The sequence below is a fragment of the Echinops telfairi genome, unplaced genomic scaffold, assembly GCF_000313985.2.
Source record: "Echinops telfairi isolate 266 unplaced genomic scaffold, ASM31398v2 ScPeMD7_2;HRSCAF=8, whole genome shotgun sequence".
Lineage (NCBI taxonomy): Eukaryota > Metazoa > Chordata > Mammalia > Afrosoricida > Tenrecidae > Echinops > Echinops telfairi.
The window spans coordinates 16,983,708-16,998,564 of NW_022103898.1; positions in this window are offsets into that span (position 1 = coordinate 16,983,708).

Below are 14,857 nucleotides of genomic sequence, written 5' to 3' on the forward strand. Positions count from 1 at the left end.
CTTGAGCACTGACTCTCTCTGAGCCTTAGGTTTCTCATCTGTAAACAGAAGCTGGTAGAGCTAGATTCAAGTTGGGGCTCTTCTACCAACTTACTTGGTTAAGTAATTTGAATAGGTTCCTGGACCTCTCTGAGCCTTGTTTTCTTCAAAGGGTGGTCATGAGAGTACAATAAATTCGGGCACAGAGACATTGCAACACCAGGGATGAGTCTAATACATTTTAGTTCCTTTTCCCTTTCCTAGGATATGTTAAATGAGCAAGGTACAGTCAATGGACTAACTCTGAATAACCCATCACCCTCAAATCAATTCCAACTCCCAGTGACCCCATTCATGCAGAGTATAGCTGCTCCATGGAGTTCTCAAGGCCATGGTCTTTAGGAGCCGATGTCCAGGACTTCCTTCTAGAGCAGCTCCAGGGGGATTTGAGCTGCCAGACATTCACACAGTAATCAAGTGCCACTCAGGGGCTCCTGGTCAAGGTACCAGGATACAGAACCATAAGATCTGGTTGTGGCAAGTTAGCAGTCCTTTTGGATGCCACTTTCTCTAGGAAGATCAATTTATATCAAATCTAAAATTACACTAATGTACCTGTTTTGTTCAGCAAATGTTTATGGCATCTCTGCCAATGAGTCAATTTCAGGTCTTTGTTGCAAAGTCACTATAGAGAGGACAGCAGAGAGAATGGTAAGAGGAACATGTCACGACCTAACCCTGACCTTGACCCTTACCCTGATGCAAATTCTAACCTTAATCTCAAGGAGGTTAAAAAGAGTTTTAAAGACCAAGTTTCTATCTAAACCTAGAATATACCTAGTCTTGACAATGATATTAATGTCCCCCAAGGCTAAGGGAATTATCATCTATAACAAATGTTTGATAATTTGGACATTGTATCTGAGGGTTCTGGCATCGAGACAGCTTGAGAATAAGAGGGAATGCTGGAAACCTGTTTTAACTACTAACAATCTCATCACTTCTGCATCCATCTGAAGTTGCGTGATGGTCCACTCCCTCCAAGCTGACCATGTGATACAGAAGAATGCTCAGAATCAGAGGACAGTTTGGCCATAGTTTTGTCTTGACTCAAGTCTTAATTTTAGTCTTGTGATGGTGAGAATGGATGGTGGTGCCATTTATAGATAAGACGAAATAAAAGAAAGAGGTTTGCTGGTTTGGAGGGGGTGAAAGAATAGATAACCAAGAGTTCTATTTGGATGTGGTAAGGTTTACTCGATCAATACCCAAGTGGAAATGTCAAGGAGAATTTTCCATAGGCAAGTAAGAACTCAAAGGAGAGATCAGCAGTGAACTGAAGTTATAGATTGGAGAATCCTTTTTATAGGAAGGGGAGTAAAGCCATGCAATTTACGTAGATTTCCCAAGGAGAGAGTACAGTATAGAGATGGAGATGAAGCAAGCCTCAAGGAACCCTCCTGGGGAGATAGTATTAAAGGGGCCATTATAATTTGAGTAGCTAGAGCAAGGACTATGTTCAAAGATATGTTCAAGGCTAAGTATGTTCAAGGATATGAAAAGGATATGAACAAGGATATGCAGGTTCCATCAGGATGCCTTCTTGGGACGAGTAAAGACAGTAGCTAACCAGATTTCCTAACTATGCCTGGGACAACCACAGGGGTTCCTTAGGTGTTTCAGGGCACCACTTGGGGTCCAAGGGAAGATTGACCCAATGAGCCTTCTAGTCCTGCATCCCAACTTCAACCATAACAGTTACTTTCGAGCCCATTCTATTATATTTACTCATTTAATATTTTGTGAAAAGGCAGAACTTCACTGGTTTTACAAAAGTTGATTTAGTGACAAGATCTCAGCAGTCTGAGAGTCCCAAGAGATGTCTTGCTCTCCAGATTCTACCACTTTATACTCGTTTACTGTATGACCTTGACCAAGATAAAAGTCTCAACCTCTCTTCCCACTTGTAGAAAATGACACTTTGTTTGAAAAGGATGGTGGCAACATATGCACAAATGTGCTTGGCACAATGGATATATGGATTGCTATGAGTGGTAAGAGCCCCCAATTAAATAAAGAAAATGACACTTTGTACTTCCTTTTGGAATGAATGAAGAAGTATCGTGGGGCTAACATGTTTCTGAATTGTCCCTATATTTCAAATACCATCACAGTTACTGATGGTGAGCTGTTTTCAGCAGAGCTGACAAACCAAGAGTAGGAAGAAAGGCCTGACATTCTATTTTCAAAAGTTAGCCAGTGTGACTGTATGGATCACAAGAGAATATTGTCTGATATAGGGTAGAAGATGAGCCTCCTAGGCTGGCAGCCACTCAAACCACATAACAGACACAAGAATGGACCCCACCATACAAAAGGTGGCGGAGATGATGCAGCATTTCTCTGTTACATGAGGGGACTTCAGGAAATTTGAGGTAAACAAATTGAGTTAAATGGCAAAACTTAGCAAATATATAAACTATTATATGACAACTCAATGTAAAAACCAATCCTCACAACTGGACCAATAGGTAAGATCATGATAGATGAAGAAGAGGAGATTGAAGTTGTTACTGATTTCATCTTGCTTGGATCCACTATCAATCTCATGGAAGCAGCAGCCCACAGACCAAATGATGCATTTCATTAGGTAAATCTGCTATGCATGACCTCTTTAAAGTGTTGAAAAGCAAGCAAGTTACTTTGAGGATTACGGTACACCTGACTCAAGCCATGGTATTTTCAATTGCCTAATATGCATGTGAAAGTTGGACATTGAATGAGGAAGACCAAAGAAGAATCAATGCATCTGAACTAAGATGTTGGGAAAGAATATTGAAAGTACCATGAACTGCCAAATGAACAAGCAGGTCTGGGAAAACGTACAACCAAAATTCTTTAGGATGCAGGATGGAGAGATTTTGTCTCATATATTTTGGGTGCATTGTCAGGAGAGACCAGTTCCTGGAGAAGGGCTCGTGCTTGGTATACTAGAAGGTCAGCGAAAGAGAAGAAGACCTTCAATGAGGGGGAGTGACAAAGTGGCTGCATCAATGGGCTCAAATATAAGTAAAAAACGACTTAAGGTCACCCAACAATGGTTACAGCAGCACATTGACAGGGATCTTCCTGAAGGTCAGGGCAGATTCAGAAGAAATGGAACAAGGGATATCGTTGCTGATGTCAGATGGACCACGGCACAAAGCAGAGAATACCAGAAAGATATTTACTCAAGTGTCATTGACTACGCAAAGACATAGTGGACCATAATAAACTGTGTGGACCATAATAAACTGTGTGGACCATAATAAACTGTGGGTGACACTGAAAGGATTGGGAATTCTGGAGCAGTTGTGCGATGAGAACAAGGGAATACTGTGTGGTTTAAAATCAGGAAATGTGTGCGACAGGGCTGGATCCTCTCACCATACTTGTTGAATCTGTCTGCTGAGCAAATCATCAGAGAAGCTGGATTACACAAAGAAGAATAAAGCATCAAGACTGGAACAAGGGTTATTCACAACCTGCCGTATACAGAAGACACACCTGGCTGCTGAAGATCAAGGACTGTTGCTGTCAGTGTGGATAGCAACTCAATGGAAGGAAGGCGAAAATCCTCACAACTGGATCAGTAGGTAACATCATGATCAATGGAGAGAAGGTTGAAGTTGTCAACGATTGTGTCTTGCTTGGATCCACAATCAGTGCTCATGGAAGCAGCAGCCAAGAGATCAAAAGACGTATTGCATTAGATCAAGCTGCTGCACAAGACTTCTTTAAAGTATAGAAGAGCAAGGATGTTTCTTTGAGGACTAAGGTGCGCCTAAATTTCCCCATTGCATCAAATGCATGTGAAAGCTGGACATTGACGAGGAGGACCAAAAAGAACAGATGCATTTGAATTGTGGAGCTGGAGAAGAATATTGAAATGACCATGGACTGCTGAAAGAACACTGGGAAAAGTAAGGTCATGGGGCTCCTTCGAGGCAAGGATGGCAAGGCCTCATCTTACGTATTTTGAACATATTTTCAGGAGAGCCCAATCCCTGCAGAAGGACATCATTTTTGGTAAAGTGGAGGCGGTGGTAAAAGAGAGTATGGACCTCTGTATTAGTCTAGGTACTTTAGAGAAAGAAATCCACAGCAACTCATGTATAAGAGAGTTTTATGTAATGAAAGTGTGCGTCACAAAAACATCCCAACCCAATGCTGCCCAAGCCCGCAAGTCCAACATTAACCCATTAACCCAACACCAGTCCACAAAGTCCTCCACCTCACAAAACAGAGGCAATGATGCCGACTGCAGGAGGAAAGCTGTGTCAGTGAACGAATAAGCATCTCTGTGCTGGCAGGGGGGTCTCCACTCGGCTGCTCCAGTACCGAGGGCTGCATCGGGATAGGTCCATGTGGCTTCTCCTTGGGGATGTCTTATAGGAAATCAATCTTGCAAGCTGAAGCAGGGAACTGCTAAGGCAGCTGCACCCTGGTGCGACCATCACAAAGCAAGAGACCCGAGAACTAGGAAGGCGAGGCTCACCACCCATTTATCCCTCCGCCTTTCAATTAGTCCCACATGTGATTATAGGCCAGGCTGGCACAATTAACTAACTCACCCTCACTGAGATGTTGTAACACTATGGCTGCATCCGTGGGCTCAGGCACAGGAAGGATTGTAAGGATGGCACCCAACTGGACAGTGTTTTGTTCTGCTGTACATGGGGTCTTTCTGGATCTGTGACAGGTCAATGGCACCTAAAAGCAACAAGAAACTGTGCCTTAAATAATTCCATCAAAGCCAAGACAATTTTGTAATCAATGATACCAACCGTGCAGCTTATCTTTAAAGAACCGAGGGTCCTGGGAATCGAACCATGTCAGCGTAGTTTTCTCGCATTATTAACTAAAGAAAAATGGGAAGCTTGGGAAACAAAAACAAGTCAAAAGGAGTCGACTAATGCCTGAGTTTACCAGGAATCAGGGCCAATGACTTAGCAAGAGCAGCAATAGCCTACTGCCACCAAATCCACTGCACCTCACAGCAACACTATAGAGCAGAGTTCAGCTCCCTCTTTGGGCTCCTGGAACTATAAATCTTTATGGAAGAAACAGCCTCTGAGTGACTAGTGGGTTCAAACTTCTGACCCTGAGGTTCAATCTGCATCCCAACACATAACCCACTGCACCACCAGGCCTCCACCACAGTAATTGTTGGTGAATGTCAGTGATAATTACTTAAGAAAAGCTTCGTGAAGCATTGAACAGAGGCTCTCCACCCTTGTTGGTGTCCTTTCCTCTTTCCTGGAAGAAGTAGGGACATGGAGAACTATTCTAGACGAAGTCTTCCCTAAGAGGCCAGTCTCGAATCCCTTTGGTCTCCTCGGGCGCTTGCCTTCTTCTAGCACCAACCTCAGTGATGCCTCCATGTCCACATAGGGTCACAATGGCAAAAGCCCACGTGCACAATGCCATGTCTGTCTACTACCCAACAGCATGAAGTCTTCCTTTGTTTCAGATTCATATGCTGAGGCTCCATCCCACTCCCAGATGCCCCCCTGTTTCTGCTGTGCTGGATCTGCCAGGCTCCTGGGCCTCTCCTGGGGGGACCTCGGGGGCAGATGAACCTACCCAGTGGGCCTGCTCTTCTTATGAGTCAGCCTGCTACATCAGGAGCTTCAGGGGGTCACCAGCTCAATTCACCCCACTGAAAACCCAAGCTGAAGATGCCTGCAGAGGGAGCTGAGGGGCTGGAGAAAGGAAAGAAACATCGAGGACATTTGATGGAAAGCTATAAATTGACTCTCTCCTCCCCAGACAGACGGCATATCTATATATGTTTCAAAAATAGCTGCCAGAATCCCTCTATCCCACATGCTCTTCAATAATGTGAGCTTGTCACTCTCCCACCAAGAGGTGGAATCTCACGCTCCTCCCTCTGACTTCTGAAGACTCCTCACTGGTGCTGACAGCTAGCACAGGTGGCTTCTAACTGAAAGATTAAAGGTTCAGGGGTGCCGGAAAGAATGGCTTTTGACCTCCTTTTGAACATCAGTCAGTGAAAGCCCAGCCGAGCATAATCCTACGCTGACACATGTGTGGTTGCCACTAGTCCAAGCCAACTCACATACAACAGATTTTGACATCTGAGTTGTTTGTAACCAGTGGGATGTGGTGGAGTTGAGTGTGTGGTTTGTCAGGCTGGGTCAGAAACAGCCATGCAGGTTCCATCTACCAGGTACCATGAGTTAGAATGGACTGGATCGAAACTAGTAGTGTCGAGGTACAGGGCCTCCAACACTCAAACAGGTGCTCCAGAGCAACTTTGTGACTATGGAAAATAATAGAGACAGATACACAAAGCGGGCCACAGGGGCTCTGTGTCCCTATGGCAGTACCAAGAGATTGAATGTACAGTGAACCCTCATTTATCGCGGTTAATCGGTTCTAGACCCTACCGTGATAAATGAAATTCCGCGAAGTAGGATTCCTTATTTGTAAATCAAATATTTTCGTAGTTAGAGCATAGAGGACATGAAAAAACACCCTTTAGTCACCATTACACTCGTATTACCCAATTTATTAAATGAAAAAGGGAAAATACAGTAAAACATTTTGGACGTTACAATTATCATTTATTGTTTATTATATTATTTATGGCATCTAGTTTACAGTATTACATATTTCACATACAGTATTATTATACTTAGTTCTTACAAATACTGTAATCAATAGCCTATGAAATGACTTAAGGGATGTACTCTACAGGTGGGTCGCCGTCTTTTTCCTCTGAAGGAGTGGGTGTAGGCAGTGGGTGCTGTTACGCAAAAACCGCGATAGAGTAAAGCCGCGGAAGTCGAAGTGCGAAGTGGCGAGGGTTCACTGTATTTTCCAATGGGCATAGAGTATATAATGGGGCATGCACATTATGCAGTGAACATATTCACAGTCAAGGAGTAATATCATAAGTGAGTAAAATAGTAAATAAGCAATGAGGTGAATGATCATATTGACCTAGTGCTTGTTGACCTTGAATGCCCCTGAGCTCTCCCCAAGGGAACCATATATGATCTGTAGCAGCAAGAGATGTCAAAACAGAGTTTACTACATTTTACTGTGGGTCAGGGTAAAGACCCTTCAGGCATAGGGACTAGCCAGACGCAGGAATGAGACATCTCATATGATAGCTCCTTTATGACTGTTCCTTAATGGAGGCCTATGGCAGGGTGGGGTAGGGGGCACATTTTAACCCTGGAGAACGTGTATTTGAAGGCATTTCTGTCTTGGAACAATGGAGATCTTTTTCAACTAGGGCCAGTTTTCCAGCCCCGTGGTTGCGAGTGCAGGAATAAGGCCACATACACCCATCCAAGTCCTCTGTTTATCACATTAGAGAAAGTCTTCAGGTAAGAAGTCACACACACACACACACACACACACACACACAAAGACACACACACATCGAGATGTGTTGTTGAATGCTCTACTCTTCTCCAAGATAAAAATTTCCTGGAGCACACTAGCATGCTGAGGGAGATGCGCAGGGCGAAGCACAGCCTTGGGAGTTGAACCACTTTGTTCCTACTCTGAATACATTGTTTTCCTTTACTGAAGCCTGGTGCGGACCCATGTGGCACGCTCAGCTAGTCCTCCTGGAACAGAATGCTCAAACACATTACACGAACACCTACCTTTTCCTCCTCAGGATTAAATGACGACCAAGAAAAAAGTGCCTAGCTCACGTGGCAGGCTGGCAAATGTAGGTTTGCTTAATCCTCACACTCTCTAAGTACCTGGCATAGATAGATGAATGGGTAGTAGATAGATAGATAGATAGATAGATAGATAGATAGATAGATAGATAGATAGATGGATGATAGATAGATAATAAACTAAAACCCAGTCAGTGCCATCGAGTCAATGCCAACTCATAGCAACCCTATGGGACAGGGTAGAACTGCCCCGGTGAGTTTTTGAGATGTAACTCTGTAACAGGAGTAGAAGGTGGAGCAGCTGGTGGTTTTGAACAGCTGACTATGAATATTACAGCCCAAGAAGCCACCAGGGCTTCTGCAGATAGATAGGAAAATAGAAAAAGGAATAAAAGGAAAGATAGAAAAATGGATAAAAGAAAGAAAAATGGATAATAGATTTACTTATATCTATGGATAACAACACAGTGGTGCTTCTCAGAGGATCTAGACAACTAGACAGAAATTAATGCTCAACCCTGTGGAGAATGTGAGAAACACATTCTTTTTCATTAACTTAAGAGATAGCTGAGTTTGCTTTTATCGCCTACACACACACACACACACACACACACACACACACACACACTCTGCATACAGTGTCTCCTTATAACCCTGAAGCCTGACGTGGCCGCGGCATCATTAGATTCCTTTCCTGGGGAGGTAAAATTTGATATCCATGACTTCCTGAAAGAAGATCATTTGTTTCATCTTTAAAATTAAGAAGTGGAGGGAGGAGGGGTGGAAAGTTCCGGTGCTTCTTTTTATAATGCTCAGCAATTTCAACTCTTCCACTTAGAAGCAACTAAATTCAAATCACATGACTCATCTTCCTGCCATAAATCTGGTGATCAATCTAAAAGCCCCAGTCTGCCAGCCATTTCCTAGGTAACCAAGCCCAAGTGACTTTCCTGGACAGCCCACAGCCGACTGAAACCAGCCAGAGAAAGGAAAACCCGTGTCACTTGTATACATTTTGTCAATCCGTGTAAATTATTAAAAATGACATCAAGATGCAACTCCACAGATGAATATGTTAAATAGGATGGCAGATGGCTTGTCTGCCTTCCCTGATTCGTTTGCAAGGGGAGGAGCCACTGACTCCAAGCTTTAACCCATTCGCTGTCTGTGAGTCCATTACAAGTCACGGTGACCCGAGAGGAAGGCCAGAGTAGACCTGCCCCCTCAGGTCACCAAGGATGTACACCTTTCTGAAAGTAGACTGACCCATCTTTCTCCCACAAAATGACTGCTGGGTTGGCACTGCTAACCTTTCAGTTCGCAGGTGAAGTTATTAGGCCGCATGTTGTTGACTGAGGAAGCTACAAATGGGATGAGCCCCACAATGGAGGCACTATGACCTCTAAGCCAAACTAAACCCAAACTCACTGCCATCGAGTCACTTCCGACACATCGTGACCCTGTATGGTCGGGTAGAACTGCCCCTGTGGGCTTCCCAGACTATAACTCTTTACAAAGTAAAAAGCCTCATCTGTCTCCCGCGGAGCAGCTAGTGGTTTTGAACTGCGAACCTTGTGTGTTTAGCAGCTCAACATGCAACCCATTATGCCACCAGGGCTCCTTGAGCACCTCTGAATTTCCTTTTAATTTGAAAATGTCATGAACAGACTCTTTGGGATACCCATTGGATTAAGGAAGCATAGAAGTAAGACATTCCACTTGGAAGTCAGTCCTCAGTGATGCCTCCACACAACATGGATCAGTTGTCTGACCTTTGGGAAGAATGCCGTTAGCTTTCTGAGCTCCTATTCCTTAACTGTAAAAGGGGGCATTAAAAATAACTCATTGCAGTGTTCAAATCAGGGCACACCGGGAAAACACCCAGCACAACTTTAGTCACATACTAAGTGCTTTAAAATGGTTAGAGATAAACAAATAAAAGAAGACAGCCTTCTTATTTGGAAGTACTGAGCACCCGGTGCCAAGTTTAAGAAGGTACTGTTGTTGCTGTTGATGCTGGTGTTGTTGTTGTTGGGCGTCATCAAGTCAGTTCCAACCCATAGCGACCTGATGCACAACAGAACAAAACACTGCCTGGTCCCGAGCACCCTCACACTGGTCCTAGCCCCGAGCCCATCGTGGCAGCCACCGTGTCAATCCATTTCCTCAAGGGTCTCCCTCTTTTTCACTGTCTCTCCACTCTACCAAGCACGAGGTCCTTCTCCAGGGAGTGGTCTCTCTGGACAACATGTCCAAAGTAGGTAAGACGAGGCATTACCATCCTTGCCTCTAAGGATCACTCTAACCATACTTCTTCCATGACTGATTTTTGTTTGGCCTTTTAAAAACAGGATGTTGGTCTTCTTTACACTGAGTTTTAAAGAACATACACACATAAAAATGCTGGATGATTATAAAGCAGTTTTTAAAATTCATTGCCATCGAATCAATGCTGACCTGTAGTGACTCCCTGTGGGTTTTCCAAACTGTAACTGTTAATGAAAGTAGAATGCCAGTCTTTCTCTGACAGAGCTGCTGGTGGTTTCGAACCGCAGACCATGTGGATCACAGCCCAATATGTAACCACTACACCCATTATAGTAGATTTAAATGCTCCCAGGTTGTAAGAAAGACCACCAACTGCTCTGAAATATTGTTTATAGCCTCATAAGCAGCAAATAGATACAAGGCATCTTTTGTGTAACCAATGCAGCCTGTTAGAAGGGAGAGCCTGCATTTGAGAATCAGAAGGAAACAAGTTCAAATCCAGTTTCCCCTTTATTATTGGTGTAACCATGGACAAGCACCTCCCCTCTTATTTTCCAAATGGGTAAGCCCATCAAGGCTCAGGTTTACAGACAGCATAAATGAACTGGACTGACCTATCCAAGAGGGTAAATCAATGGAAGAATTTAGGCCTTTATAGGGAAAATGAGAGCCCAAGGGCCCAGTTTGGAAAGTTAAAGAAGGTTTGAGACAGCTCCAGTGGGAGTCATGGAGGGACCAGGCAGCAGCAATGGTCTAGTAGTTAGAGACTGCTGTTGCTGTGTTCATACATCTGACCTTTAACTGGCTCCACGCTATTGCATCACTGGCTCGGGGCTCCAAGTCCTGGATTGTGACAACTCCATCACTTACATGTTGCCGCTGGCCTCTCCGTGCATGGAAGGGGATACTCCCTGCACCAGGACCACCCTTATGAAGCTATGCCAGAAGAGGAATGTTGGGTACTAACCAAGCGAGAGCTCAGACACACACACACACACACACAAACATTGAAATACTGCTGGTGCATACGAACAATTGTGAGCCTGCCGCAGGACTGGGCAGTGTTTCCTTCTGTTGTGCATTGGGTTATGATGAGTTGGAACCCACTCCATGGTGCCTAACTACACAACAACAATGCTGTGCGTTTATTGTGAGGACCGAGGAGCTAAGATCCTTCAAGTGCATGTCACCATGCCCAGCGCAGACTGTCACTCGGAGACTAGAAGCTGTTAGGTTTAGAAGCTCAAATGACCATCTCTGGAACAACCACATATTTGCATTAGCCTGACAGCACAGTGGCTTGGCGCTCGGTGGCTGAGAGGTTGCTGCAGTATGCTTTTGTAGGGATTTACAGACTTGGAAACCCGTTCTACTCGGCTCTGTTGGGTTGTGATGGATTTGTTTTGAGGGTTTTGGGTTTGTTTCTGTGCCTGGCACGAGGCTAGGCTGGGGACACCGATCCTAAGGCTACTACTATATTACATTGGTCTAAATGAGATTACCGTGTCACTGGGGAAGGCAGAGAAGTGAAAGCAAAGCAAACATTTGGAAGGGCTGTGAAGAGGACCATATGCTCGGGGTAGGAGGAACACACTCTGGACTTTCAGAGCAGAGAGCTGCTCATTCTGTCTTGGAAGGGAGGAAAGGGGAGACAGTCTCCTCTCCGTTCCTCCTGATACTGCACATCCTCTGAGCCCTGCAACCTCTAATGAAAGAGCCTTGCTTCGGATTCCCTAATGCAGGCGGCAGCATCTGAGTAAAGAAGCATGCCCAAATGAAGCCTTCCGGGTGGGCCGCAGCTTGTCAGTCAAAACCAAAGGAGACAATAACAGCATCAACAGAACCGGAAAGCTGTGGTAACTCGATGGATTCTGACTCACGGCTACTCCAGGTGTTGCCGATTGGAACTACAAGCTGCCAGGTTTTTGAACCTGTGCCCTTTTGGAAGCGGCTAGCCAGGTTTTCTTTCAAGGTGCCGCCGGACAGGTTAGAGCCAGCAGCCTTTCAGTGCACAATTATCTGTGCCATCTAGAGAATCCTTCTGTGTGTTCCTTTTTTAAAAAAAACCAATTTTAGACATATCATTCTCATACCATGCAATTCCATTGTGGAAAACAAAGATTTCTCCTGTGTCGTCTCCCCCAAATATATGTAGACTTAGGACACTGCTTGCAGCTAATGGTAAATGATTGTCAAGTTACCTCCCTGGAGGCATTCAGTTGCCAGACAACTGTCTGGGCCCACCACAGGTAGGGGCCTGCTCCCTGCTATTAAGGACAATGGGCTACTTCTTCCTAAAGGCTTGCGACCATTAGTCTGGTCCCTGTAGGTGGGGTTTACACCCTACCGATAATGGTTTCTATGGAGACCCAGAGAACAGGTCACACCTGTTCACTGACATCCGAAGTTAGGTCCCCATCCTGAATCTAGGATCCGCCCATCTTGTCACATGTGTACTCCCAATACCTCCCCTTCCCATTGCATGGATACCTCTAGGTCACCCCCCCTCCCATTACTGCATTACCTATAGCACAACCCTTTCCTGTGACGTATGTCTCCACCTGGAATTAGGGGGCTTGCACATCCCCAGAGAATATAAAAGCCTTGGTTAGCAATAAATATCTCTCTCTCTCCACGTGGACCACCTAGCGGGACTGAGGTGAGGATGCTACCATGAGATGTGTCTGACTCCATTATTTCAATCTCTCTTCTATCTCTCATGCTCTCTATGACTTTACTATAATCTTTACTTATTATCGCTGTACAATTGAGCCTACCGAACCCGTGATGATGTGTTAGGGGCTGGTCACCCTGACATTCAATCGTATTAAAAAGAGCTCTGTAATCATCATCACAATCCCTTTTAGGAGATCTTATTTCTTGTGCCCTTAGTTATTTGCTCCCCATTTGCTCCCCACCTTCCCTGCCACACCCTTAAATGAAAAACTATGGATGCGGGTACTGCCTTCATAGATTTACCTATCCTGGGTTTCAGCTACAGAAAAATATACAAACCACCACCACACACACACACACACACACACACACACAAAATAAAAGAAACCTCAATCAAAAAGAAAGCAGGAAATACTAAAAACTAGAACACACTTAAAACGGCTCATGATAAGGTGTTAAATTTCAGCCTCACTACATCGACCATGATCCACTCTCCACTGCGCTGTCTGAAGTCAAGGCTATGTATGCACATCCCTCATCTGTGTTCAGAGGGGTTTTTATGTTGCAGCCGGTGTCTTCAGTAGTGACCATTGTCAGTCCACGGGGACTCTTTTCCTCTTTGTGTAACAGTCTGTCGCCCAGGAAAGGCTTGTCTTTCATGTTCTTCGTCGTCCATATGTGCACGCATGTCCAAGGTGTGTTGAGCAGGGACTGTGACTCCAGTAGGCCCTCTCAATGGTTAAACTCCTGATTTACTTTTTTTTAAAGTAAATTGTACTACAACATATAAAATGCCTATTATAAGTGCACATACAGTATTCTAAGCTTCCAGGTTCACTTGTTTTCCTTGCTCCTGAATTATAGAATCAACTAGAACCTGATTTAGGTTCTACCTGTGCACTAACTCTCCAAGCAACCTCCAACGGGTCATCCTACCCCTCTACAATCACTGAACCAGATATCATCGGAAGGCTCTTTAGAAACAAGTGTGGTGAGAACTTCCTCTCATATCCTTTGGACATGTTATCAGATGGGAGGGACTAGTCCCTAGTGATGGCTATCAGGCTGGGGAAAGTAGAGGACAGCCAGAACAAGAGATGGGATGACACTGTCACAGTGGGCTCCAGCGCAGCACCCATCAAGAGGGTGGTACAGGACGTCGCAGGGTTCCATTCTGTGGTACCTCGGGTCGCTATGAGGCAGAGCCAGGTTGACAGCAGCCAATGACCGCAACCGCATCACAGCGAGCAGAGGAAGTAGGACCTCAGAGTTAGGGGGTCTCACACAGAGACACTGCTGCAGGCTAATAGGTATGGGAAACAGAAGGATTTCTCCCAAGTTGTCTCCCCCAAATATATGCCAAACTTAGCTGCTTGAGAATGACTATACACTTGGAGGTCATCAAGAGTAGTTTAGGGGTCATTCTCCCTAAAAGCTATCAGTCATCTAGACCAAGCAGACACCCACAACAAGTAGGGCCCACTCCCTTCTGATAAGGATAGTAATTGTCTGTTTCCTTGTAGGAGAACCCAGAGAGGTCAAACCTGCCCAAGGATGACCAAGGTTAGGCTGCCATCATGAATCTAGAGTCCACCCATCTTGTCACATGTGTACCCCTAGACCTTCCGATTCCTATGGGCATACCCCTAGCGCATCCCCTTCCTGTTATGCTTATACCTATCATACATCCCCTTCCTACAATGTGGATGCCTAATGTACTGCCCCTTCCTGTGACGTGTGGTTACCTGTAATCATTTTCCCCCTAATGAGATAGAACCCTTGGTGAGCAATAAAGAAGAAGGCTCTCCCTGGCTTTTGGGACCGGGGTCTCTCTGGCTGTCACCCCTGAGTCTCTCTCCTGCTCTCATGGCTGGGCTCCCCCCACGTGGACCACCAAGCGGGTCTGAGGTGAGCAATGCTACCATGAGTTGTGTCTGACTCCATCAATTCAATCTCCCCTCTACCTCTCATGCTCTCTATGACTTTACTATAATCTTTACTTATTATTGCTGTACAATTGTGCCTACCAGACCTGTTATGATTTGTTGGGGACTCTCCTCTCCCCACAAATAGGTGTTCATTGAGCATTCAATATGTCATTACTGTCAATGCATGTGGCAAGAGCCCAAAGGAGAAATTGGTTCCAATTAGCAAAGAGGAGAAAGATTGGCATTTCCTATCCTTTCCACTTCCCTCCCCTCCCTACCCTGCCGAGGGCTCCCTACTTG